We start from the raw sequence: 27,098 nt of genomic DNA on the forward strand, positions 1-27,098 counted from the left end.
CTGAGACTGTCAGCCAGGTTTCTGTCATCATGGGAGTACTGAGGGGCTGCAAGCTCACCCACTGATGGGATAAGGGCATGCATTTAGGCATTTTCCTCAGTTGGTGATTTCAGGGTAGCAGCTCGCTTAGCTTCCCTGTCTGCTCTGGCATTGCCCTTGGTTACATCTTGATCTTCCTTTTGATGAGCTTTGCAATGTACACTGCTACTGCTGAGGGGAGTTGTACTGCTTCTAACAGCCGGAGAATTTGAGACCCATGCTTAACCGGAGAGCCTTGGGCTGTTAGCATTCCCCTTTGCTTCCACAAACCAGCATGAGCATGCAATACCCCAAAAGCATACTTTGAATCAGTAAAGATATTAACCCATTTGTCTTTTGCCAGCTCGAGTGCACGAGTCAGGGCCACTAGTTCAGCAAGCTGGGCAGATGTCCCTGTAGGTAAACTTTCAGCTTCCACGGTATCATGAAGAGACACAACAGCATAACCAGCCCTCCTTTGCCCATCCACCACAGTACTACTTCTATCTGTATACCATTCCAAGTCAGCATTTGGGAGTGGCTGATCTTTTAAATCTGGGCGGCTAGAATACTGAACATCTATGATTTCCAGACAGTCATGTTCCTGCTTTTCTGTCTCTGGTAGCAGGGTAGCTGGATTAAGGGAGGGACAGGTTACCAGGGTGACTTCAGGATTCTCTAACAACTTTGCCTGGTACCGAGCAACCCGAGCCTGTGTGAGCCAAAGACCACCCTTAGTGTCCAGCAAGGCTCGGACCATATGGGGAACATACACTTGCACAGTTCCTCCCAGTGTCAGTTTTTCAGCTTCCCCAAGCACTAGAGCAGTGGCTGCGACCGCCCTCAAACAGGCTGGCCATCCCTTTGAAACTTGATCCAGTTGTTTAGAAAAATATGCCACAGGACATTTCCAGGCACCTAGTAACTGAAATGCCCTGTCCGCTTCTGGGGACCAGTGAAAGGGGTCATGATCCGCTCCCTTAACACATTCATACAGAGGTTTAGCCCACAATCCACTACCCTGTATCCTCGGAGTCCAATAAAGTTCAGGAGACTCACAGTAGCTTTAAGACAAGGGATTAGACCCACAGCAGCAATTAGCAAATCATCTACATATTGCAGAAGGAGCTCTTTGTCTTCATTATCCCACTCCTTCAAGTCTCTGGCCAGAGCCTGTCCTAACAGAGTGGGGGAATTTTTAAATCCCTGGGCCAATACTGTCCAGCAAAGCTGCTTCTTAACCCTTCTGTTGTCCTCATTATGCCTGGCAGTATTTTGCTGATCTCATAGTTGCTTGGGCACATTCAGGCCCCCCTTTCTCTTGGTTGTCAGCCAAGTCCTGGCTGTGAACAATGTCCTTGGATAGTGCCAGCATGACTGAGCTTGCTAGCTATATTTTCCTCTCAGTTAACTCATTCTGTGCTTTTTCCTTCTCCCTTTCTCGGCTTCTAACTTACAAAGGAACCTTCCACTCTTCACTCATACACCTTTTCTCCAACCATTAACACATACACATTGCCATTATACATCCTTTCATTAACATAACTTCTATATAGAGCTTTGAAGCAACAAACCAGGACGAGCACACTCACTTCTGAGGATTCCACTCTGTACAACCTCTGGTGTCCAATAGCTTTCCCTTTTAAACCTTAAATGCCTTCCCCGTCTTCCTTCTTAGCCTTGGCTATAACCTGATTCCGCTCCACTTCAGACAACAAGGTTCTCATAAGTATATTGCAATCATCCCAGTCAGGCTTATGGCTAGCCAGACACCCTTCAAAGACTGAAATAAACCTGCTTGGATTCGTCGAGAACTCCCCTGCCTCTGCCTGAAAAGCAGCCAGACGTACAGGGTTAAAAGCAACATGAGAATACACTGACACAATCTGGGTTGCACGATCCTGGGTTCCTGGACAGACTACCACACTCTCAGTAATCAATGGATACAATCCCACCAAGCGGGGGGGGGGTACTCTCTGGATCCTATGGGGGTGGAGGAGCCAAAGGGGACACCGATTCTGCCATTACAACTGTGGGAGGGTTCTGTGGTTTAGCAGCCGTTACTACCGAGCCTGTCGGAGTCAAATAGCACTTGTACAAAAGATCAGTCCTATTTCTTAACACCATAAACGTATACGCATAGAGATGTTCATTCCATTTACCTGTTCTCTGACAAAACAAAAGCAATTGAAGGATCATGTTGTAATTGAGTGATCCTTCCAGTGGCCACCTTTCTTGGCACTCTAGCTGATACTGAGGCCAATCAACTGTACAAAACAGGTAGACACTGGGCGTCCCCAGGTCACAACAGATAAAGTCTTCACTGGACTGTTCCTACCTTATCCAAGGGTCCGGTTCTGCACCGTTGCCCTATCCACGGGACCGGTTCCCCACCGTCGCCCGCAGCTGCTTCTCCACTGTCTGTGTGCGTTGCACCGTTGTGCCCTCCGGGGTCGAGCAAACCACATCTCCGCCGAGGCCCCCAATGAAGTCACCAGTGCGCGCTGGGCGTCGGTCGTCGCTGTAATCTGACGGCTGCCAGGAGGGATCCGGGCAAGGCTAAATTTTAGCCTCGAGCCCCCACGTTGGGTGCCAAAACTGTTGCCTGCCCAGAACTGGGCCTCGAGATGGCAAACAGGGTTCGTCGCCCGTTGTGCTTGGCACCAATAAAGACACCGAGGGGAGAAAGCAAGCCAAGTTTATTTCAGAGCTCTGAAATGGCACTAGGAGACCAGCATGTCTCAAATCCAGTGCAGCACATACAAACAACTTTTACCTTTTATATTCCAAGCTGTTTCTGTGTAAGCCTTTGTTCTGTTTCTCCCTCTTACCCCTCCCACCCTCCCTTCTCTAGTTACAATTAGAAAAATTCCCATTCATCTGCTCATCTTTTGGCCTTGCAAGGCCTGTTTACAGCAGTCTGAGCAAAACAGCAGCTGTATGCTAGAGAAAAGCTGACCCTTACATTTCTGCTTCAACATGTAAGCAGTTAGCATAGAAGTAGGAGAGAGTTCACAAGATGGAGTCACTTTGGCTCACAGACCCAGAGCAAAAGAGCTTCATCGGCTCTTTGGCCTTCCACTCCCCTGAGTTACCTGGTAGCTATGCCTAGTGACACCAACAAAGCCATCAACCTGTCATCAGGACTAAACCTGCTTAAGGCGCATTTCAGCTCAATGGGGTCTCCGGGCTTCTCCACTTCCGGACCGGCCTGGGTCAGAACAGCCTGGGAACGGACCCCTTAAGAAACGGGTGAACAGGAAGAATGAACAAGGAGGAATGAGGGACCCAGACACATTAACTCCTTACGCTGTAAAACAATAGCTGTGAGACAAAAAAAAAGACATACTACACATCACATTAATAGAAATGCGAAAATAATAGCATTCCTCTGGTGTCCCCAGTGCTCTGAAGGGGATAAGATCCCTTCCAATGCTGCAAGAATGAAAACTAAATGCAGCCAAAGTCTCCTCTTCCCTGGTATTGGAGGGGAAAGTTCTCAGGGAATTGGCTGGTTATTGCGCAGACACGGGGGGCTGCCGATTGCCTCTTCGGACCTGGGGATGCTGCAGTCCTGATGGGGAGTAAATCACGTTTGAGCTCTGCTAGAGCGAGAAGCCAAAGTCTGTGTCAGGTGTTCTGCTGATATTGACTCTTTCACTCTCCCTCAGAGCTGTGGATTTCAGTGTTAGGGTTGCAGGGTCTGGGGGATGGCAGGGTTTTAGGCAGGGAGCTGAGTCACCACATTTGCATATGCTGGCTTTTTGCAAGGGGATGATAAATTCATCCCCTGCTTGACTTGAAATCCCCAACTCAGAGCTCAAATAGGAGAGTGATTTATCCAGAGATCCGGCTCCGGGAGTGACTGTGTCCATAACACACAGCCTGATCAATTGATCGGAGAGCTGGTAAATTGTTAAGATAACATCCTCAGCAGAGAACTCTTCGGCCTCTATCACTGAAATATACATTTTCCTATGGTGCACATAGGCCAAGATTTTTAAAAAATGACTAATTGTTTTAAGTGCCTCCATTTTTATTTGTTGAGTTTGAGACACCTTAGAAGGAGGTTGGCTTTCAGAGTTTTGGGGAGTCGTACTTTCTCATGAGAAACCCTCTGCAGGAATTCCATGTTGGGCACCCAATATTTAATACACATAAAACACTTTTGAAAATAGTATCTCCCTTCAGAGGAGGTTGGTCCCTATACAGGTGACAGAACAAGAGCTGAGAAAGCTAAGCTCTGCAGGTGCATAGGGCTGTCCTGAGGCTTACGCAGCATACACAGCTGTGCACGACACCCGAAAATCTGCGGCACCACCGGGACAGCAGGTAAGAGCGGGTCAGCTCCTGCACACCCAGCGTGCCCTGCAGTCTCCTTAGGCAGGCACCTTATTCACAGAGCCGAACGCGCCGGCGCATTCTGCATGAGGGCGAGGGTCCGGGGTCTCTGTGGGGAACTGTGATTCTCCGCCGCTGTGCGGTGGGCCGGGTGGCTCGGTATTCTTTGCTGCCTCATCCCTCCTGCCCCCTGGCTGTGAGCCCCGGCTGCCGCAGCGTCTGCTGCGTACGAAGCTCGGTGTGAGTCAGTGATGCGGGGTGGGGTCTGTGGGTCCATGGGCGGGGGTGGCTGTGCCCCAAGTCGGGCATAGGGGCACCAGTTTAATAGTACTGCATAGGGACCCATAAATCCTAAGGACGGCCTTGATGGCAACGAATTGACATATATGATAATGGGGGTAAATCATAAATACACTAACCTATAGAAGAAGGACACCTTAACATTGGTAAGGGGAGGGAATACGAATAAGGAAGAGGGGAGAAACCCCCTATTGAATATGCATTAGACATGGTTGGTAACATCAGCGTAACATATTATAAAAGTGGCATCCCAGGGCAGTAGAAGAGAGAGAGAGATGTAGCTCTTGGGAGGGGCCAGAATGATGGCCACTAGCAACAATGAGGAAGGTGACAGTGATGAGGAAGATAATGGCTAATATTTCAGGTTGTTCTGCAAAGGATGGTGTGAGTACAGATGTACTTTCTGTATTATCTCTATCTACCCTATGGAGTTCGAGTGTGTGACTTCGCTAAATGTATGAATACATTATTTATTTGTAAATCTAGAAGAGTTCCTATAGTGTGAGTGTTGCACCTGTGCACATCGGGGTTCCCAACTACATAATCATTTGAATAATACTGGGCCTGATCTTGGGACAAGAACCTGTCAACCCGCAAAGTGATCACTGGGATTTTTTATTCATAGTCTATAGATCAGGCTACAATGACCAGTTGAATATGCGACAACAATGTGATGCAATTGCAAAAAAAGGCTAATATCATTCTGGGCTGTATTCACAGAAGTGTCATATGTAAGACAGGAAAGCTAGTTGTCCTGCTGTACTCAACACTGGTGAGGCTCAGCGGCAGTACTGGGTCCACTTCTGTGCACCGCACTTTAAGAAGGAAGTGGATAAACTGGAGAGAATCCAGAGAACAGGTCCGCCGATAGCAATTCCAAAGCCCAGGGCAGAACAGTCAATGGGCCTCCAGGCACACACAAGCTGTCCCCTGCGTGGACGCAGTCTGCCTGACATTTGGGCCGTGCTGTGCCTGTACTGGCTGCTGCCCAGAGAGCTGCCAGTTGCACTGCTGGGCGTGCTCTTCCGGCATGGCCAGCGCTTCTACATGCCCACCCATTACGGTTGACAACTGCCTAATTGCGCAAACTCAAAGACCCTTGCCCTGCCCCTACCCCGCCCATTCCATGAGGCCATGCCCCTGTCCCGCCCCTTCTCTGATTCACCACCCCTGCTCACTCCATCTGCCCTCCCTCTGTCGCTCGCTCTCCCCAACCCTCACGCACTCTCACCAGGCTGGGGAAGGGTATTGAGGTGCAGGAGAGTGTCCAAGGTACAGGCTCTGGGATGAAGTTTGGGTGTGGGAGGGGGTGTGGGGTTCAGGCTCTGGGAGGGAGTTTGGGTGTGGGAGGGGGTGCTGGGTACAGGCTCTGGGAGGGAGATTGGGTGTGGGAGGGGGTGTGGGGTACAGGTTCTAGGAGGGAGTTTGGGTGTGGAAGGGGGTGCTGGGTACAGGCTCTGGGATGAAGTTTGGGTGTGGGAGGGGGTGTGGGGTTCAGGCTCTGGGAGGGAGTTTGGGTGTGGGAGGGGGTGCAGGGTCAGGCTCTGGGAGGGAGTTTGGGTGTGGGAGGGGGTGAGGGGTACAGGCTCTGGGAGGAAGTTTGGGTGTGGGAGGGGGTGTGGGGTCAGGCTCTGGGTGGGAGTTTGGGTGTGGGACGGGGAGGGTTGCAGGCTCTGGGAGGGATTTTGGATGCTGGAGGGGGTGCGGGGTGCAGGCTCTGGGAGGGAGTTTGGATGTAGGAGGGGGTGAGGGGTACAGGCTCTGGGAGGGAATTTGGGTGCAGGAGGGGGTTCGGGATACAGGATCTGGGAGGGAGTTTTGGTGGGGGAGGGGTACAGGCTCTGGGAGGGAGATTGGGTGTGGGAGGGGTACAGGCTCTGTGAGGGAGTTTGGGTGTGGGAGGGGGAGGGTTGCAGGCTCTGGGAGGGAGTTTGGGTGCGGGAGGGGGTGTGGGGTACAGATTCGGGGAGGGAGTTTGGGTGTGGGAGGGGGTGTGGGTTACAGGCTCTGGGAGGGAGTTTTGGTGGGGGAGGGGTACAGGCTCTGGGAGGGAGATTGGGTGTGGGGGGGACATGCTCTGGGAGGGTGTTAGGGTGGGGGAGCGGGAGAGGGGTTCAGGCTCTGGGAGGGAGTTTGGGTGCTGGAGGGGAGCGGGGTGCAGGTTCTGGGAGGGAGTTTGGGTGGTGGAGGGGGGAGGGGTACTGGCTCTGGGAGGGAGTTTGGATGTAGGAGGGGGTGAGGGGTACAGGCTCTGGGAGGGAATTTGGGTGCAGGAGGGGGTGCGGGATACAGGATCTGGGAGGGAGTCTGGGTGTGGGAGGGGGAGGGTTGCAGGCTCTGGGAGGAAGTTTGGGTGGGGGTGTGGGGGTGGGATACAGGCTCTGGGAGGGATTTAGGATGCTGGAGGAGGTGCGGGGTGCAGGCTCTGGGAGTGAGTTTGGATGTAGGAGGGGGTGAGGGGTACAGGCTCTGGGAGGGCGATTGGGTGTGGGAGGGGGGAGGGGTACAGGCTCTGGGAGGGAGATTGGGTGTGGGAGGGGGAGGGTTGCAGGTTCTGGGAGGGAGTTTGAGTGCGGGAGGGGGTGTGGGGTACAGGTTCTGGGAGGGAATTTGGGTGTGTGGGGGGTGTGGGTTACAGGCTCTATGAGGGAGATTGGGTGTGGGAGGGGGTGTGGGGTACAGGTTCTGGGAGGGAGTTTGGGTGTGGAAGGGGGTGCTGGGTACAGGCTCTGGGAGGAAGTTTGGGTGTGGGAGGGGGTGTTGGGTACAGGTTCTGGGAGGGAGTTTGGGTGTGGGAGGGGGTGTCGGTTACAGGCTCTGGGAGGGAGTTTTGGTGGGGGAGGGGTACAGGCTCTGGGAGGGAGATTGGGTGTGGGAGGGGGGAGGGGTACAGGCTCTGGGAGGGAGTTTGGGTGTGGGAGGGGGAGGGTTGCAGGCTCTGGGAGGGAGTTTGGGTGCGGGAGGGGGTGTGGGGTACAGGCTCTGGGAGGGAGTTTGGGTGTGGGAGGGGGTGAGGGGTACAGGCTCTGGGAGGGAGATTGGGTGTGGGAGGGGGTGTGGGGTACAGGTTCTGGGAGGGAGTTTGGGTGTGGAAGGGGGTGCTGGGTACAGGCTCTGGGAGGAAGTTTGGGTGTGGGAGGGGGTGCGGGGTACAGGCTCTGTGAGGGAGTTTGGGTGTGGGAGGGGGAGGGTTGCAGGCTCTGGGAGGGAGTTTGGGTGCGGGAGGGGGTGTGGGGTACAGGTTCTGGGAGGGAGTTTGGGTGTGGGAGGGGGTGTGGGTAACAGGCTCTGGGAGGGAGTTTTGGTGGGGGAGGGGTACAGGCTCTGGGAGGGAGATTGGGTGTGGGAGGGGGGAGGGGTACAGGCTCTGGGAGGGAGTTTGGGTGAGGGAGGAGTACGGGGTACATGCTCTGGGAGGGTTTTAGGGTGGGGGAGGGGGAGAGGGGTTCAGGCTCTGGGAGGGAGTTTGGGTGCTGGAGGGGAGTGGGGTGCAGGTTCTGTGAGGGAGTTTGGGTGTGGGAGGGGGTGCTGGGTACAGGCTCTAGGAGGGAGTTTGGGTGGTGGATGGGGGAGGGGTACTGGCTCTGGGAGGGAGTTTGGGTGTGGGAGGGGGTGCTGGGTACAGGCTCTGGGAGGGAGTTTGGGAGGTGGAGGGGGGAGGGGTACTGGCTCTGGGAGGGAGTTTGGGTTAGGGAGGGGTGAGGGTTTCAGGCTCTGGGAGGGAATTTTGGTGTGTGGGGGGGAGGGGTACAGGCTCTGGGACGGAGTTTGGGTGAGGGAGGAGGTGCGGGGTGCAGGCTCTGGGAGGGAGTTTGGGTTGGGGAGGGGGGAGGAGTGCAGATTCTGGGAGGGAGTTTGAGTGCGGGAGGGGGTGTGGGGTACAGGTTCTGGGAGGGAATTTGGGTGTGTGGGGGGTGTGGGTTACAGGCTCTATGAGGGAGATTGGGTGTGGGAGGGGGTGTGGGGTACAGGTTCTGGGAGGGAGTTTGGGTGTGGAAGGGGGTGCTGGGTACAGGCTCTGGGAGGAAGTTTGGGTGTGGGAGGGGGTGTTGGGTACAGGTTCTGGGAGGGAGTTTGGGTGTGGGAGGGGGTGTGGGTTACAGGCTCTGGGAGGGAGTTTTGGTGGGGGAGGGGTACAGGCTCTGGGAGGGAATTTTGGTGTGTGGGGGGAGGGGTACAGGCTCTGGGACGGAGTTTGGGTGAGGGAGGAGGTGCGGGGTGCAGGCTCTGGGAGGGAGTTTGGGTTGGGGAGGGGGGAGGAGTGCAGATTCTGGGAGGGAGTTTGAGTGCGGGAGGGGGTGTGGGGTACAGGTTCTGGGAGGGAATTTGGGTGTGTGGGGGGTGTGGGTTACAGGCTCTATGAGGGAGATTGGGTGTGGGAGGGGGTGTGGGGTACAGGTTCTGGGAGGGAGTTTGGGTGTGGAAGGGGGTGCTGGGTACAGGCTCTGGGAGGAAGTTTGGGTGTGGGAGGGGGTGTTGGGTACAGGTTCTGGGAGGGAGTTTGGGTGTGGGAGGGGGTGTGGGTTACAGGCTCTGGGAGGGAGTTTTGGTGGGGGAGGGGTACAGGCTCTGGGAGGGAATTTTGGTGTGTGGGGGGAGGGGTACAGGCTCTGGGACGGAGTTTGGGTGAGGGAGGAGGTGCGGGGTGCAGGCTCTGGGAGGGAGTTTGGGTTGGGGAGGGGGGAGGAGTGCAGATTCTGGGAGGGAGTTTGGGTGAGGGAGGTGGTGAGGGGTTACAGGCTCTGGGTGGGAGTTTGGGTGAGGGAGGGGGTGAGGTTTCAGGCTCTGGATGGGAGTTTGGGTGTGGGAGGGGATGCGTGCTCTAGGCTGAAGCAGGGGGTTGGGGTGCAGGAGGGGGTCAGGGGGTTGGCGCTTACCTCGGGTGGCTCCTGAAAGTGACCGGCACACCCCTCTGCCAGCGGCTCCTACACGGGGCCCATTGGGTCTGCGGAGTTAGCACTTCCAGGAGTGTTGGGGAGATAGTGTGGGCAGGAAGTCTGCCTTAGCTCCAGCTTTGCTGCCAGCAGGGTCAGCGGCGGCCGGGGGCCACGGGCCCTTTTAAATCGCCCAGGGCCCTGGGCAATTTCTCCCTTTGTCGCCCCCTCCTCCCCAGTGGGCCTGACAGAGAAAATCAACACAAATGATCAAGGGTTTGGAAAACCTGACCTATGAGGACAGGTTAAAAAAACGGGGCATGTTTAGTCTAGAGAAAAGAAGGGGGGCAGGAGGGGGGCTGATTACACTCTTCAGTTGAGGTCTGTTATAAAGAGGGCTGTGACCAATTGCTCTCCATCTCCACTGAAGTAGGACAAGAACCAGTTTGCTTCATCTGCAGCCAGGGAGGTTTAAGTTAGACATTAAGGACAATTTCTTACTCTAAGGGTAGCTAAGCACGAGAATCAGCTTCCTATGGAGGTTGTGGAATCCCCATCTTTGGAAGTTTCTAAGAACAAGTTAGAGAAATACTTGCCAGGGCTGGTCTAGGTTTACTTGTTCCTGCCTCAGAGCAGGGGCTGGACTAGGTGAACCTCTGGTGGTCCCTCCAGCCAACAATTCTACAATTCTGTGTGAAACGCATGTCGGTACATTTATCCCGTTTATACAAATAAGGAGTGGAATGTGGAATACATGAGGGAGAGTGCAGAGAGGATGCATTGGGGCATAAGAACAGGTTTCACTGTAGGGAGATTTTAACTAATCATTCACATCTATGTTGCCATTCATATCCCCATTCACATCCCCATTCACACTGACACTGAAAGAGCCGTTCATATTCGGATTTCCATTCACAATCAGATCCCCCTTCTCACTCCCATTTACTTTTACACACGTAGTCCCCTTCCCATTCCAATCCCCATTCGAATCCTCATTCATGCTAACACTCATGTCCCTATTCACATTCAACTAATGGCTATCTGTGATTGGTGCAGGGATTAGGGTCCAGACACCAAGAATTCAGGTCGTACTAAGCAATGCCACAATCTGTCTCTTCTGCTTGAAAACCTGCGCTCCCCTGCCCCCCACCCCAACAGCGGTGTCAGTAACACCAGTGGTGCTTCAAAGGGAGCCAGCATGGCCCATTGGATTGGATGCTTGGCTGAGCCAGAAGATCTGGGAAATTAGGAGAGAGCAAAGGCTGCTGAGGGGAGGGAGTCGTGGAGGCACAGGGCTGTTATTTGTCACGGTGAGCATCTCTTTACCACTTGTCCTCTGGTTTAAGTACCCGGGAGAGAATGAAATAGAAGTACAGGCTTCCTTAGTTTGTTTTATTTATCCTCATTCAGCTCGTGCCATTTTACGGACAATGAACGCCACCTACAGCAAAAGCTCCTTGCATAAAAGTGGGTAGGTTGTTTTCTGAGCTCAGACTCGCTTCCCCTCACTGTGTGTCTCGCACAGTGATACCGGGCGGTGTCCTCGGGTCTCAGGCCGGTCATTTGCAGATACAGCAGGTTGTTGGAATTGTCTCTGGAGATGGTGAATTGGCCCTTCACAGCCTGGAAATACAACTGTTCAGTTCCACTTTGGGAACTCATCCGAGCCACCCATTGCAGGGCCTCCCCAGGAGACTGACGGACACAGTGCATTTAGGATCCACTGAAAGTGAACCCGGAGGCTTTGCAGGAGAGGTGGAGAGAGTCTCTGGGCTTTTTCACATCCCCTCCAGATTCCAGCAGCTGCATCTGGGAATAAAATAAGAAGTCAGTTCCAGGTGCAGATTTACCGTGAAATATACAGTGCCCTCCCACAGGGCCCCCCAATGACAGGTGGCCCCAGGGCCAGGAACTCGGATAGCCCACTCTGCAGGGAAGGACTGCAGGGGCAGAAGCTGTGGGGGTCAGGAGAGCAGGAAGGGAGTCCTCCCAGGAAGGGCTTGGACTCAGGAGAACCCCCTAGGCCAGGCATTTCCATACAGATTTCATCCAGCGAGTATAAACTATGGGGGAGACCTCTAGCTAGGCTGGGCTGTCTGCTGGGTAGGAGAGACACAGCCCCCTTCATCTCTTAGGGTGTGACCCAGAGGCCAGGGAAGTCAATGGGTTTCTCTCCATTCAAGCCATGGCTACTGCAGAATGTGCTGGGTACATGGAATAAAGATAAGGCACATACAGACTCTGCCAATAAGAACAAAGCTCCTGGGAACATTTGAGGGGGAAGGAGTTGCAGCTGCAGGGGGAGAGAAAGGCTTGTCTCAGGCAGCACCAGAGACTGAGAAACAGCTGTAGGTAAAAGGGAGGAACTGGGCATGGAGAGAAGATGCTGTGACGTTGCACCCCATAATGCTTTATGGAAATATGCTTATGAAAGTAAATATGACATAACTGGAATATGTTTTATGCTACTGTCAAGGCTGTATCCCCACTTTGAACTTTAGGGTACAAGTGTGGGGGCCTGCATGAAAACTTCTAAGCTTAACTACCAGCTTAGTTCTGGTCCGCTGCCACCATTCCCTTCCCTGGGAAGCTTTTAGAAACTTCTCACCAATTCCCTGGTGAATACAGATCCAAACTCCTTGGATCTTAAACAAGGAGAAATTGACCCTTCCCCCCTCCTTCCTTTCACCAACTCCTGGTGAATACAGATCCAAACCCCCTTGGATCTTAAAACAAGGAGAAATCAATCAGGTTCTTAAAAAGAAGGCTTTTAATTAAAGAAAAAGGTAAAAATCATCTCTGTAAAATCAGTATGGAAAATAACTTTACAGGGTAATCAAACTTAAAGAGCTCAGAGGACCCCCCTCTGTCTTAGGTTCAAAGTACAGCAAACAAAGATAAACACTCTAGTAAAAGATACATTTACAAGTTGAGAAAACAAAGTAAAACTAAGACGCCTTGCCTGGCTTTTTACTTACAAGTTTGAAATATGAGAGACTAGTTTAGAAAGATGGGGAGAACCTGGATTGATGTCTGGTCCCTCTCAGTCCCAAGAGCGAACAACAACCTTAAACAAAGAGCACACCAAAGCCTTCCCCCCCCCCCAAGATTTGAAAGTATCTTGTCCCCTTATTGGTCCTTTGGGTCAGGTGTCAGCCAGGTTACCCGAGCTTCTTAACCCTTTACAGGTAAAAGGATTTTGGAGTCTCTGGCCAGGAGGGATTTTATAGTACTGTACACAGGAGAGCTGTTACCCTTCCCTTTATAGTTATGACAGCTACATATGCCATGTAACATATCTCTGCAAAGGTTATGATCTACTGGATATATTCATCCTATTTGTATGCATGAATCATTTTTGTATGCGAAGTTATGAATATTGGCTGCATACTGTAGTGAAGCAGTTGGTCAGATTCCTGAGAAAAGACTATTCTCAGTAAGTGCCCAATCAAGAAAAACTTAAGCTAATCATGAACTTGGAGATGCCAATCCACATCTGAGCTTTCCTGGGAATGTGGCCTAGCTGGTAAGGAACTCAGTCATACATGGACATGTGACTCGCCCATGTGACTCCAAAACTCCATCTTGGAGCTGAATTGTGGATAGGAGAGAGGAGGGGGTCTCCACCCACAAGAGAAAGTCTATTTATGCCCCTGGGAGACCCCTCCATTTTAGACTCATAGACTTTAAGGTCAGAAGGGACCATTATGATCGTCTGGTCTGACCTCCTGCACAACGCAGGCCACAGAATCTCTCCCACCCACTCCTGTAACAAACCCCTAACCTATGTCTGAGCTATTGAAGTCGTCAAATCATGGTTTAAAGACTTCAAGGTGCAGAGAATCCTCCAGCAAGTGACCCGTGCCCCATGCTGCAGAGGAAGGTGAACAACCCCCCTTCCCCGCAGGACCTCTACCAATCTGCTGCCGAAGCCGCGGGACAGGCAGACCTCCCACAGGCATGCCGCCGAAGGCTGCCTGACTGCCGCCCTTGCAGGGACCGGCAGGCCACCCACCACGGCTTGCCGCCCCAGGCACGCACTTGGTGCGCTGGTGCCTGGAGCCGCCCCTGCCTGCAACAACCCCAGGTCAATCCTCCCCACTCCCCGCGGTGTCACAGGCACCCACCCAGTATTCAAAGAAAACATTAGGAACATTGCCACTTCGTCACAGGGGGTTTCTGTGATCCAACCTGTCACAGATGCATCTTCTGGGGCATCTCAACCTGAGAGCTGCAGCAGCCCTGAAGGGAGATGCACAATAGAGGGGATGGAACGGTTTTGTTTGTAGGCCCCACCATCTTGAGTGAGACATGGCGAGTGTCTTGTTCCCTGCAGGCTACAATGGAAATGGTAAATTACAGCACCAGAGAGGCCTGAACCTCTGTGTTGAATCCGCTTTCCCTAAGGCTGCATCTAAACTACAGAGTTAGGTTGACGCAAGTTACGCCGACGATCATAAACCGCTATAATTTCATGGCTAGTGTGCGTTCACACGCCGCTCCCTGTGTCAGCAGAGCAGGTCCACAGCTGGTTCTCTAGCATTGACAGAGAGAGCAGTGCACCATGGGTAGCTATCCCACTGTGCAACTCACCCCCTGCTGCTGCTAGGAACTGTGGGAATAGGGAATGGATCGCAGTGCATCATGGGTGCAGGCTCACAGTTTTTTCTCTCCCATCATTCCATGGGCTTCGGACTATGTTTTCTGCCGTTTTCCAACAGCCTCTGTAAACTGGGCACCTGCGATCTCTGCCTGAAATCATGGATCCAGCCCTGCTCTCCAGCCTGGGGATAAGTGTTAGGAACACAGGGGGCTGATCACGCAGTATTTAATGAGCTGCGAATCTGAACAGGAATTATTGTATTAGCCTCCCCCCGCTCAGCTTTACTCTCTGTCACTAGCACAGCAATACGTGGGAGCAGAACTGCGGGGAGAACTGGTTTGTGACCACACACGGGGGAAATGCAGCATCTAAGTTTAGGTGCTTGCCTATAGAAGAACCGCTTTGCGGGTGGAGGGTGTGACAGGGAAACTGCTGCCCCCTACTGGACAGAATGAGACTCATACACAGGCAAACAGACACAGAAATCCTGAGTGATTTTTGTGTAACTGTTTTGCCATGAATCTGTCTCTGCCTGTTACTATAATAAACGTAATGTAACAAATGACACATTTCTCAGTAAGTTTGCAAAGCTTCCTGTGGCAGCGGAAAGGTAAATGGTGTCCAGAGAAACTGGGTGGCAGCTGGAGGCATTTTTAACCGATATCTATTAGTATGCAGGTTGTTAGTATTCAATCTACTGTGTGTGTCTTTATCTCTGAGGGGTTCAGCTATCCCTGCTTCTCTGGCCTCACTCGGCTGCTTAGAACCAACTTCCCCTTTTTGTGTCAGTCCCACTTTGCTCTGTGTCACTGTGTGTCTGGCACAGTAATAGGCAGCGGTGTCTGCAGCTGTCAGCGAGCGGAGCTGCAGGGAGAACTGGCTCTTGGCGGTGTCTGCAGAGATGGTGATTCGGCCTTGGAGAGACGGGGCGTAGCCTGTCTCCCCACTGTTATACGGGTACACATACCCCATCCACTCCAGCCCTTTCCCGGGGGGCTGCCGGATCCAGTTCCAAGCATAGCTGCCGTCAGTGATGGATACACCCGAGACAGCGCAGGTCAGGGTGAGGGTCTCTCCGGGCTTCACCGTTCCCGGGCCCGACTGGACCAGCGGCACCTGAGAGAGGACACCTGGAAAAAGGAAACAAAGTGAGGACAGTATTACCACCGAACAAATCTATGGTTCAGTCCCTGATTCCCCCACTGCCCCAGAGACACTTACAGGTGGGGACGGAGAGCAGGGAAAGGAAAAGCAACAGAGATTTCATTCTTGTTTTCATGCAATGAGGGAAACTCCCCAGCGGGCAGGACCAGGCAGTTCTGTGTCTGGGGAGAGACTGAGGCACCTAGAACCAGGGGTTTGTATTTAAACAGCAACCCCCTGGGGAGGGATTTGCATGCGGGTTACACCCAGAGGATATAAGGCAACAGGGAGAAGTCTAGGTAAGGAGTATTGGCTGGTGGAGTCGACAGAAACACGTCTTCAGCACGTCTGGGCTGGGATGGAGACGTCACTAAATTTTAATTGTTCCATGTCTGCTGTGCCGTTACATTATTTTATTTCTCTTTCACATAATTCCCGTGGCACTTCGGATCATGCCGACCCACATTTTCACTGAATTTGTGTATCACAACAGAATTTTGGGACAGTTTATTGTGGGACATTAGTCAGACGTTGCTCTGGTAGGGCATGCGGCAGAGAGAAATTACCTCAAGTCGGTTTTGTTTAATACATTTTATGTATTGTGTTCATATTCGATTCACTTTGGGGGAGTCTATAAGGGAGTGTGTGTGTGTGTGTGTGTGTGTGTGTGTGTGTGTGTGTGTGTGTGTAGGGATATCACTGTGTATGAGTTTGTGTTCATGTGAATGTGTGTGTCACAGCCAGGATCCAACACTCCATCTAAAACTGGTCTCATTACACTGCATAGAATTGTCTGCCCCCTTTTTTGGTAGTTAGAACATTAAATAACGTTAAAAATCTGGTCCTAAGGAGGAATCCGACACATCGCAGATCAGTGTGAGGTTCTTCCCATGAGAACATAAGAACAGCCACATTGGGTCAGACCAAAGGTGCATCTAGCCCAGTGTCCTGTCTGTGGACAGGGGCGAATTCCAGGTGCTTCAAAGGGAATGAACAGAGCAGGCAACCACTGAGTGATCCATCCGCCCTTGTCCAGTCCCAGCTTTTGGCAGTCAGAGGTCTAAGGGCACCCAGAGCATGGGGTCACATCCCTGCCCACCTTGGCTAGTAGCCATTGATAGACCTGTCCTCCATTAACTTATCTAACTCTCTCTCTGTGTGTATGGGTGTGTTGGACTACTGCCTCCTAATGGAGAAAATCAGAGTTGTTCTCCCTCCCTCCCTCCCTCCCTCTCTGTGAGTGTGCGCGCGCCCGTCACTCTCTTCTGAAGGCAAAGACCGCGACATTCCCGGTGTGCACCTGACACGCACTGTGACACAGACACACGCTGTGATTATGTTGTAGCTCTTAATTCCGGGATGCTTTCCCTGCCTGCTCCGATAGCCAGGGGAAAGGAAGGAAACACCTGAGTTTTATCTGTGAGTTTCCCATGATTTCTGTGGCAGCTCAAAGGCCAGGCGTGTCTGGAGAAACTGGCTAAATTCTGCAGAGTTAAAAAAAAATCCCAACTATTTGGATGTACGTTTTTCATAGTGAGTTCACCGTGTGTGTCTCTTTCTCTGCAGGGCTCCCCTGTCCCTGTAACTCCGGCCTCCCTGGGCTATTTAGAAACCGCTTCCCATTCCAGCCTATTGCGGGGGCAGGGCAGACAGGCAGGCGGGGAACCTGCCCTGCCCCCGGTACGCGCCGGGCCAAATCCTGCCCCCCGAACCTCTCCTGCAGCCGAACCCCCTGCCCTGAGCCCCCTGCCGCACCCTGCACCCCGACCCCCTGCCATACCCTGCACCCCTCCTGCACCCCAACCCCCTGCCTCACCCTGCACCCCTCCTGCATCCCAACCCACTGCCCTGAGCCCCCAACCCTGATATTCTATGAAACACTTCAGTTTTATCAGTGAGTTTCCCATTTTTTTTGTGGCAGCTCAAAGGCAAGGCATGTCTGGAGAAACTGGGTACATTCTGCAGAGTTAAAAAAAAATCCCAACTATTTGGATGTATGTTTGTCATAGTGAGTTCACCGTGTGTGTCTCTTTCTCTGCAGCGCTCCGCTATCCCTGTAACTCCGGCCTCCCTGGGCCATTTAGAAACCGCTTCCCCTTTTCGTGCCAGTCCCTGCTCTGCTCTGGGTCACTGTGTGTCTGGCACAGTAATAGGTGGTGGTGTCTGCAGCTGTCAGCGAGCGGAGCTGCAGGGAGAACTGGCTCTTGGCGGTGTCTGCAGAGATGGTGATTCGGCCTTGGAGAGACGGGGCATAGCTTGTGCTCCCGCTACTATACGGGTACACATACCCCATCCACTCCAGCCCTTTCCCGGGGGGCTGCCAGATCCAGTGCCAATAGTAATACTGAGTAGTGACGGAGAACCCGAGACAGCGCAGGCCAGGGTGAGGGTCTCTCCGGGCTTCGCCGCCCCCAGGCCGGACTGGACCAGCTGCACCTGGGAGAGGACACCCGGGGAGAGGGAAAGAAAGCAAGAAAGGCATTAGCCACAGAGAGACTCCGCAGATCTGTCACCAGTTCCCCCCACTTCCCCATAGACACTCACTGGGTGGGGGCAGAGAACAGGAAAAGGAAAAGCAACAGAGATTTCATTCTCGTTTTCATGCAATGAGGGAAACTCCCCAGCGGGCAGGACCGGGCAGTTCTGTGTCTGGGGAGAGACTGAGGCTCCTAGAACCAGGGGTTGGTATTTAACCAGCAATCCTGTGGGGATGGATTTGCATGCGAGTTGCACCCAGCGGGTATAAGGCGACCATGTAGGTTGGGAGTATTGGCTGGTGGAGTGGACTGTAACACGTCTTCATCAGTTCTGAGCTGGGCTGGGGAGGTCACTGAACCTTATGACGCCCTTTCCCTTGAGTGCAATGTGTCTTAGGAAAGAGGTTAACTGGCTGTGTGAATCCCAACCTCCAACAGTGGCTACTGAGAAATGCGTTGGGCATCTCTGAGAAACATAACCAGTGCACAGAAGCAGTCAATGGAAATGAGCTGTCAGGGGGGATGAGCAAAGGGAAGGTGATTCCTCTGTGTAATACTGATTAATTAATATGTGACATTGCAGATATATCCACGGGGAAAGTGGTGCAGGTGTGGAGAGATGAAGGGTTAAAATCCATGTGCAGCTTTGTAATAACTTGGTATATGAATTGTGCCAGCTCTTTTCCAGGCCCAAAGTCCAGAGTTTGGTCACGAGACCAGAGGCCTAGCGAATAGTGATTAGCTAGGAAAAAGCAGAATAACCAAAAGATAACCTTGCTTTTGCTAAGATAATGCTGGTCAGCAAAATTGCCAGATGTTGGAGCAATAACTGAATAATTGTGTCTTATTCAGAGTTGCAAATTGAACAAAGAAGCCCTGTTTCTGTTGTGTTAATTTCTTTTGTAGGGAGATGTTCTTCCCACATCTCCAATCCTGAGTTTATGAGAGGTTGGAACATGGTAGTATAAGATATGGCCTCCTCCCACCTCCCTTTCCCAGGGACCAGTGCCTGCCTTAAGACACAAAGGAGACAATCTTTATTGCCATATACTTTCACTGTTTCTTTGTTTTAACCCCTAGGAATGTATCTGTTGGACAATCAGAGGAGTTGCTTCATTCCTATGGATCCCAAATCAGAATTCAACATATATATATTTTATACTAATACATTTATCCAAGTATTAATTAAATGTTAACTTGTTAACTTGAGACCATGGGCAGAGACATTATGTAACCTGTTAACCATTGGCTACTGTGCTATCTTGTCTTGCTGCAAAACCTATCAGGGGTTGTAGAATTGCCTATCCCGTCACTTTCCCCCACCCATGGAAAATCCATATATTCCATTGTAATCAACTGATTGACAGTGTCTCTGAGCCTAATAAGCAAGGTGACACTCCGTCAGCGCTGTACATAATAAACCCCTGTGCTTGACCTCTACATGGTGTGAAATTATGTTAGTTCACTGTGCAGTCGGTAGCGGATACAGACAAACAGGGGTAGTGAGGGAGGAGGAAATGGAGACACAAAGGAATGGGGCAGGTTTGGGTTTTATGCGATGAAGAACTTTGCACTCAGGGAGTCCTAAGAGTAACCTGGAAGGGAAAGTAGCAGCTTGTAGTTAATGTCACTTTCGAGTTAATAGCTTCATATTATATTTAGCCCAGAAGGGACCATTTGAACCCGCTAATCTGACCTGCACGGCACAAGCCAGTGGATTTCCCCCAGTGATTACTGGATGCTTGGCAACGCGCCAGCAGTGCGTGTTCGCAATTAATTCCTGCCCCCTGCCAGAGGAGATGAGAATTGCTGTCTGTGCACGTAGATGGATGTGTCTGAATGCTTGTGTTTTTCACTGACGGTCCCTGCTGAAGGGGAAGAGTCCAGTTCTGTGTGTTTGTGAAACATGCTCGCTCTTTTTCACTGTGTGCCGCCCCCTAATGGAGGTAGTGACAACTTCTCACTCTGTGTCCGTTTATACCTTTGTGTACAGAGAACACACACACACACACACATAGTGTGTTGACTTTTTCTTTCTCTTTATATCCATTTCATCTTTCCATCTCTGTGCTGTTACATTATTTTATTTCTGTTTGACATAATTTCCCTGGTACATCGGATTATGCAGACCCACATTTTGACTGAATTTGTGTATCACAACAGAAATATGGGACAGTGTATTGTGGGACATTAGGCACACCTTGCTCTGGATAGGACACATGGTACAGAGAAATTACCTGAAGTATGTTTTGTTTAATACAAATTTTTATGTATTTTGTTCATATTTGATTCACTTTGAGTGCGTCTATAAGTGAGTCTGTGGACGTGTGTGGCTGTGTTTGTGTGTGAGAGAGTTTTTTTTTATTTGTGGGATATGGTGTTGATATTCGATTTACTATCAGGGGTGGGGGGATCACTGTGCAGGAGTTTGTGTTCGTGTGAATGCGTGTGTTACAGCCAGGATCCAACACACCGTCTAAAACTGGTCTCGCTGCACTGCATTGAATCCTCTGCCCCTTTTCTGGGAGTTGTGACACTATGCCCCATATTCTTCCTAGAATATTGTTCTAATATGATTATAGCATAAATATGATCTATTTTGGGCAAGATAAGGCATGTGAGGTATAATGGGAAAGGTTGTGATTTGCTGAATATGATTATCCTGTTTGTATCATTTCTGTATCTGAAGTTAGGAATATTGACTATACATCTGTACTACAAAAGTCTTTGCACCTGGGGAACACCCACCAGACAGAATGCAATCAGTCTGGCTGGCTAGCTGGGAACAAGTCAATGGACCCTTAGGGAGAACAATATGTCTTTGGAGATGCTAGTCTCCCAACTTCCTGGGATGCTACAAATGGCCTTTGACTCATGGCTTCTTTGACACTGCAGGGTCATGTAATCATGTCACCTGGTAATGGACTCCATGGTAGAATACCAGTATTTTCCACTGAGATGTGGTGGGGGGAGGAACCACCCTGGAAAACAAAGGGTTCCCACCATATGTAAACCTATTTAAGGCAGGGGAGTGACTTAATCAGTGTTCATTCTCCACTGAATCCAGGCCCAGGATGACTGCTGAAACAAGACCGGGAGGAGGGTGGTGAGGACTGAATCCAGGCTGGACAGTTTGTTGTATTTCCAATACACGCAGTGTATCGCCTTTTCCCCTGAAAAAGATCCCGTGTGCTTCTTATAAGCATAACACACAGACACTGGAATCAGCTCTGCAAGGGCAGCACTCAGCTAGGGAATTGCCCAGCATTCAAGTGCACACCCCCTCTGAAGTGTAAACCCAAAATTGTGTCATCTTGCGCTGTACAGAGAACTGCACAGTGTAAGATCATTGACATTCGCTGTAGATGGGGACTGGGCAGGGAGAGAGATGAGCTGAGTTACCCACTTTCTCTCAGGCAGTGTCTGGCAGAGACCAGAACTGAACCCGAATCTCCTTAAACCAGTCCAGTTCCTTTCCCCTAACGCTACCCTTCCTCTCATAAAGCATTGCAGCGGGAGGGCTGATTTTTGGAGGTGCTGGGCCCCGGCAGCTCTCACTGAGTTCAGGCAGAGCAGTGCCCGCTTAGCATCTCTGACATTGGCTCCCCTGGGGCAACGTTTCCTACACCGGTTCTGAGTTTGGGAGTGTGAATTGTTCGGTGCCCAACGCGAGTCACAGCGAGCCGGATTCCCAGAAGTGGATAATCGCGCACAGCGGTGACTGGGGTCACTCAGAGATGCAGGCACTGAGCATCTTTTGGAAACGAGGCCCAGAGTATCTCACCATTCATGTAACCGTCACCCCTGTCTCAGTGAGTCCCTGGGTGAACATTTCAGTGCACAGCACGAGGAAGTGGAGTGTTTAAAATCCCTTGGTGGGAGGGGTTGGGATGTAGGGGGACAGTGGTTTCCCCAGGAATTGAAATTAGGGGGGGTGTTCGAATTTACAGGGGGGGTGTCAGGGCTGATGAGATATATAAAAGAGATATGAATAAAGTAAATGTTTTTTAAGGATAATGCAAATTTAACATAAGGATAATGCAAGTTACACCAAAACACATAACAGGTCTAGATTTCTAAAAATATATAATTAAAAAAAATGTATTTAATTTAAATTGACTTTTGAAAAGTAAGCCCTCATGGGATAAGAGGGAAGTCCTCTCATGGGTCAGTAACTGGTTAAAAGATGGGAAACAAAGGGTAGGAAGAAATTATCAGTTTTCAGAATGGAGAGAGATAAATAGTGGTATCCCTGAGGGGTCGGTACTGGGACCACTACTGTTCAACATATTCATAAATGATCTGGAAAAATGGGTAAACTGTGAGGTGGCAAAATTTGCAGAAGATACAAAACTATTCAAGAGAGTTAAGTCCAAAGCAGACTGCGAAGAGTTACAAAGGGATCTCACAAAACTGGGTGACTGGGCAGCAAAATGGCAGATGAAATTCAATGTTGATAAATGCAAAGTAATGCACATTGGAAAACAATCTCAACTCTACATACAAAATGAAGGAGTCTGAATTAGCTATTAACACTCAAGAAAGAGATCTTGGAGTCATTGTGGATAGTTCTCTGAAAACATCCACTCAATGTGCCGTGGCAGTCAAAAAAGCAAGGAGAATGTTGGGAATCATTAAGAAAGGGATAGATAATAAGCCAGAAAATATCATATTGCCTCTATATAAATCCATGGTTCGTGCACACCTTGAATACTGTGTGCAGATCTGGTCACCCCATCCCCAAAAAGATATACTGGAATTGGAAAAGGTACAGAGATGGGCAACTAAAATGATTAGGGGTATGAAACAGGAGGAGAAATTAAAATGACTGGGAATTTTCAGCTTAGAAAAGAGACTACTAAGGGGGCATATGATAGAGGTCTATAAAATCTTGACTGGTGTGAAGAAAGTGAATAAGGAAATGTTATTTAATCCTTCACATAACACAAGAACTAGCAGTCATCCAATGAAATTAAAAGGCAGCGGGTTTTTAAAAAAACAAAAGGAAGTACTTCTTCACACAAAATAAAGTCAACCCCTGGAACTCTTTGCCAGGGGATGCTGTGAAGACCAAAACTACACCATAAGCACCTAAATATCGTAAAAATGTGTGGCCTTTTGTGAGCTAAACTGCTAAGGTACTTAGACATCCAGTGGGATTTTCACATCTGCAACTTTGGGTGCCCAACTTTGAAAATCTGGCCTAGAGAGACTTGTGCAAGGTGAGTCTTGTGCTTAGGGAGGCTGTGGAATCTCCATCACTGGGGATTTTTAAGAGCGGGTTAGACAAACACTGTCAGGGATGGTCCAGAACATAAAACTTAGTCCTTCCATGAGTGCTGGGAACTGGACTAATGACCTCTTGAGGTCCCTTCCAGTCCTACTATTCTATGATTCTAAGTCTTTGGTAGACCTGGGGGCGGGGCACTAATGAATGGACAGATTTTTAAAGGTATTTCAACGGGAATTATTAGGTGCCCAAATACCTTTAAAAATCTGTCTAAGTGATTTGCCTCAGGTCTTGCAGAGCAATAAACAGGGCAGATGCACCTCTGGCCAGCTCCTCATCCCCGAATCACTCTTCCTCCCGGCCAATGAAGATTCGAGCTCATTAGGGAAAACGCACTGGAAACATTTCAGGGTTGGAAACGAGCTATCAGCGCAAAGGGGGAAGATCTCAGGCGCCTTAGGAGAGGCAGGAAGATTGTAACAGGGAAGAGATGTAGCCGCCTCATTCAGGGGGATTCTCCCTTGTCACGGCGCGTATCACTGTGGGTCCCACCTGGTGCAGTAATAGGTGGCGGTGTCCGCAGCGGTCAGGGAGCGGAGCTGCAGGTAATAATCCTTCTTGGCCTCATCTTTGGCGATGTTCGCTCGGGTTTGCAGGTTGGGGGCATAGTTCGTGCTCCCGGAGAAATGGATGCCCCTACCTATTGCAGCCCTCGGCCAGGGAGTTCGCGCACCCAGTTCCACCAGGCGCCGGTAGCGATGGAGCCCCCAACATGGTACAAGTCACTGTGAGGGACTCTCCGGGCGTCACCACTCCCAGGGCGGATGGGACCAGCTGGATCTGTGAGCGGACACCTTGGTGAAGGGAGAGAAAAGGAGAAGTGACTCTCCACGCTGCACTGCGGGCAGGGAGGAGAGCGGGGGGGCTGCATGTCCCCGAGATACTCACAGAAGGGAGCCACCAAGAGGCAGAAAAGAAACCCCAGCAGCAGCACCGCCATTTCTCCGAGGTGTAGCAGGAAGGGGATACCCCGCAGCAGGAAGAAACCGACCAGCGCGGCGCGGTGTCTGAGGCTCGCAGGATCCGGGGTTGGTGTTTAGCAGGGCAGGGATTTGCATGTGGGTTTCGCCCAGCGGGGATGGGAGGTGAACGGGCAGGGCAGGGTGGGCTGTGACTTGACCGGAATCTCCTCGCTGCACAGGCCTGCATCTTACACGGGGTGAGAGACAGAATTCCTGTATTTGTGGGGCACGGGGCCATCTTGCTAAGTGACGCCGAACACTTTTACATATAGTCAATACACTGCCGTGGAGCTTAAAACCCATTAGCTCTCCCTCCTACTCAGCTGACCCCTCAGTCTGAGGGCCGAGACCTGCGCTAAACCCTGCTGGGATCCATGGGTTGCTGCCCCGGCTGAGCCTGTGTGGAATAAGATTGTTTTTTTCTTGGCATAGGTGCGATTGTTTGGGTGTTGCGGCCTCCTGCTGGGTGGAACGTGTGTGACTGTATCTCTGTGTGTCCCTGCAGCCTGTTATTGGAAGGACGAAGAGCAGCTGAGCGTATAAACGCATGTGTGTTTGTGTCTGAGTGTGCTCTTTACTTGAGAAAATAGGACCTTGGAAATATGCATTTGTGTGTGTGTGTTGCTTGTGCATTGGTATCCAAGTAGATGTTATAATAATAAAACCTTGCTCTTAAAGATTTCTTTTTTTTTCAGAAGAAGTCAAAGCTCTATTACAAAGGAATGAAGGAGAAGTACCTCCTTTTTAATGATGGGGAAACTGAGACACGGGGCAGGGAAACTGAGGCACGGGGCGATGACGGGCATGGTCAACCAGCAACAGAGGTCGGGAATTCAGAACCCTGAATTTTAATCCGCGAGGTGGGGCACCTTGCCTCCTTGTAGGAATTTGTCACAGCGCATGGGTGCAAATCCATTTGTGTGTCACTGCTGCTCTCTGTTGGATTGAATGAGTCCCGCCCGAGAAGAAATTCCGGGGGGTGTTTGTGCGGCTTCCTGATAGGTAGAGAAAAGACCAACTTGTTCATGTGGATGGGTGTCCCTGGTGCTCGCCCGTATTGGAGGGAAGGAATCCAGATCAGCTTTGGTGTGTTTCTGTCCTTGCTACCTCAGGAGTAATAAGACCATCTGTGTGTGTGGGGGGGGGAGGGGGAGTCCGGGACTTTTACTCGCTCACTTGCTTTCTCAATCGCTATGTGTCTGTGCTGCCGCCTGCTGGAGAGGATGAGAAATCTCCAGGGTGGGTGTGTAGATACAGGTGCGTTACTCATCATTACTGCTCTCAACGAAATGGAATAAGATCTAATCAGTGTGTGTTGTGTTGCAGGGGACTTGATAAATGAGGGAGTTTCCTTGCTTTCCCTCCTGAAAACCCCTCCTGTCAGTGAGTCCCTCTCCTTCAGCTCCTAACACCTAGTGCTAAAGGGCGGTTTGCAAACCGGTTTCCCTTCTAGCGCCGATCCCCACTTTACTCTGGCTCACTGCCTGGGTCTGGAGCAGTAACACACGGCGGTTTCTGCAGCTGACATGTCACTCAGTGTTGACAGAGCTAGTCCTCAGAGGCTTTCCCAGAGATGCTGAGTCCAGTCCTAATTTGGAAGGATAAGCAGTAGGAATGTAGGGTCTCCAGCCCCAATTTCCAGTCTCTTTCTGGGGACTGGCGGATCCAGTCCCAGGAATTATCCCCATCCGCAAGATAATCACCGCAGACTTTGTTTGCCAGAAGCTGGGCAAGGCTCACCCACTGGGTCAGACCAAAGTCCATCTAGCCCAGTGTCCTGTCTTCCAACAGTGGCCAATGCCAGGTGACCCAGAGGGAATGAACAGAACAGCGAATCAGCAAGTGACCCACCTCCTGTCACTCATTCCAAGCTTCTGGCAAACGATAATTATATGTCCCGTCCATTCCAGCCCTTTCCCGGGACTCTGCTGGATCCAGCTCTAGTAGCAACAGCCACTAGAAATGACACCGCTGGAATCTCCGGAAACAGCTCAGGTCAGGGTGAGGGTCTCTCTGAGCTTCACCATTCCTGGGCCGGACTGGGCCAGCTGAACTTGTGAGTGAATGCCTGTGAAGAGGGAAAATGATTATTGGCCTTATCAGTCTTACCCCAGTTTTACTCCATAGACCTCAAGTTTAGGATATGAAAGTTCCCTGAGTTGTCCAGAAATACTCACAAGTCATGCCAGATAACAGCAAACTGAAAACCCATAGTGACTCCATGATTTGTTAGGGCAGGGCAGCGATCAGTCAGATATTACCATCTGAGCTGCGAGAACCTGGGGGTTGTATTTAAACAGGAGCCCACCTAGAAGCAGTGATTTGCATTCTGGTTTCACTGGAGTTTCTCTTTAAAGAAGAAACATGGGGAAGTGATTTTTGCACACAGGTTTCACAGACAGAGTATAGCACACCAATGAGGCTGGGCAGGTGGGTAAATTCTTCCAGAATCTCAGTTCCTTGTTGGTGTATCTCTCACTGGAGTTGTGTCCACTTAATTCAGCAGAGCATTTATTCCTTTACCGCTATTTTGAGAGCTTAAGTGATGCTGTCATAACTATAAAGGGAAGGGTGACAGCTCTCCTGTGTACAGTACTAAAGTCCCTCCTGGTCAGAGACTCTAAAATCCTTTTACCTGTAAAGGGTTAAGAAGCTCGGGTAACCTGGCTGACACCTGACCCAGAGGACCAATAAGGGGACAAGATACTTTCAAATCTTGGGGGGGGAAAGGCTTTTGTGTGTGTCCTTTGTTTAAGGGGTTGTTCGCTCTTGGGACTGAGAGGGACCAGACATCAATCCAGGTTCTCCCCATCTTTCTAAACAAGTCTCTCTTATTTCAAAATTGTAAGTAAAAGCCAGGCAAGGCGTCTTAGATTTACTTTGTTTTCTCAACTTGTAAATGTACCTTTTACCAGAGTGCTTATCTTGTTTGCTATACTTTGAACCTAAGACAGAGGGGATTCCTCTGAGCTCTTTAAGTTTGATTACCCTGTAAAGTTATTTTCCATACTGATTTTGCAGAGATGATTTTTACCTTTTGCTTTAATTAAAAGCCTTCTTTTTAAGAACCTGATTGATTTCTCCTTGTTT

The sequence above is a fragment of the Emys orbicularis genome, chromosome 12, assembly GCF_028017835.1.
Source record: "Emys orbicularis isolate rEmyOrb1 chromosome 12, rEmyOrb1.hap1, whole genome shotgun sequence".
Classification (NCBI taxonomy): Eukaryota; Metazoa; Chordata; order Testudines; family Emydidae; genus Emys; species Emys orbicularis.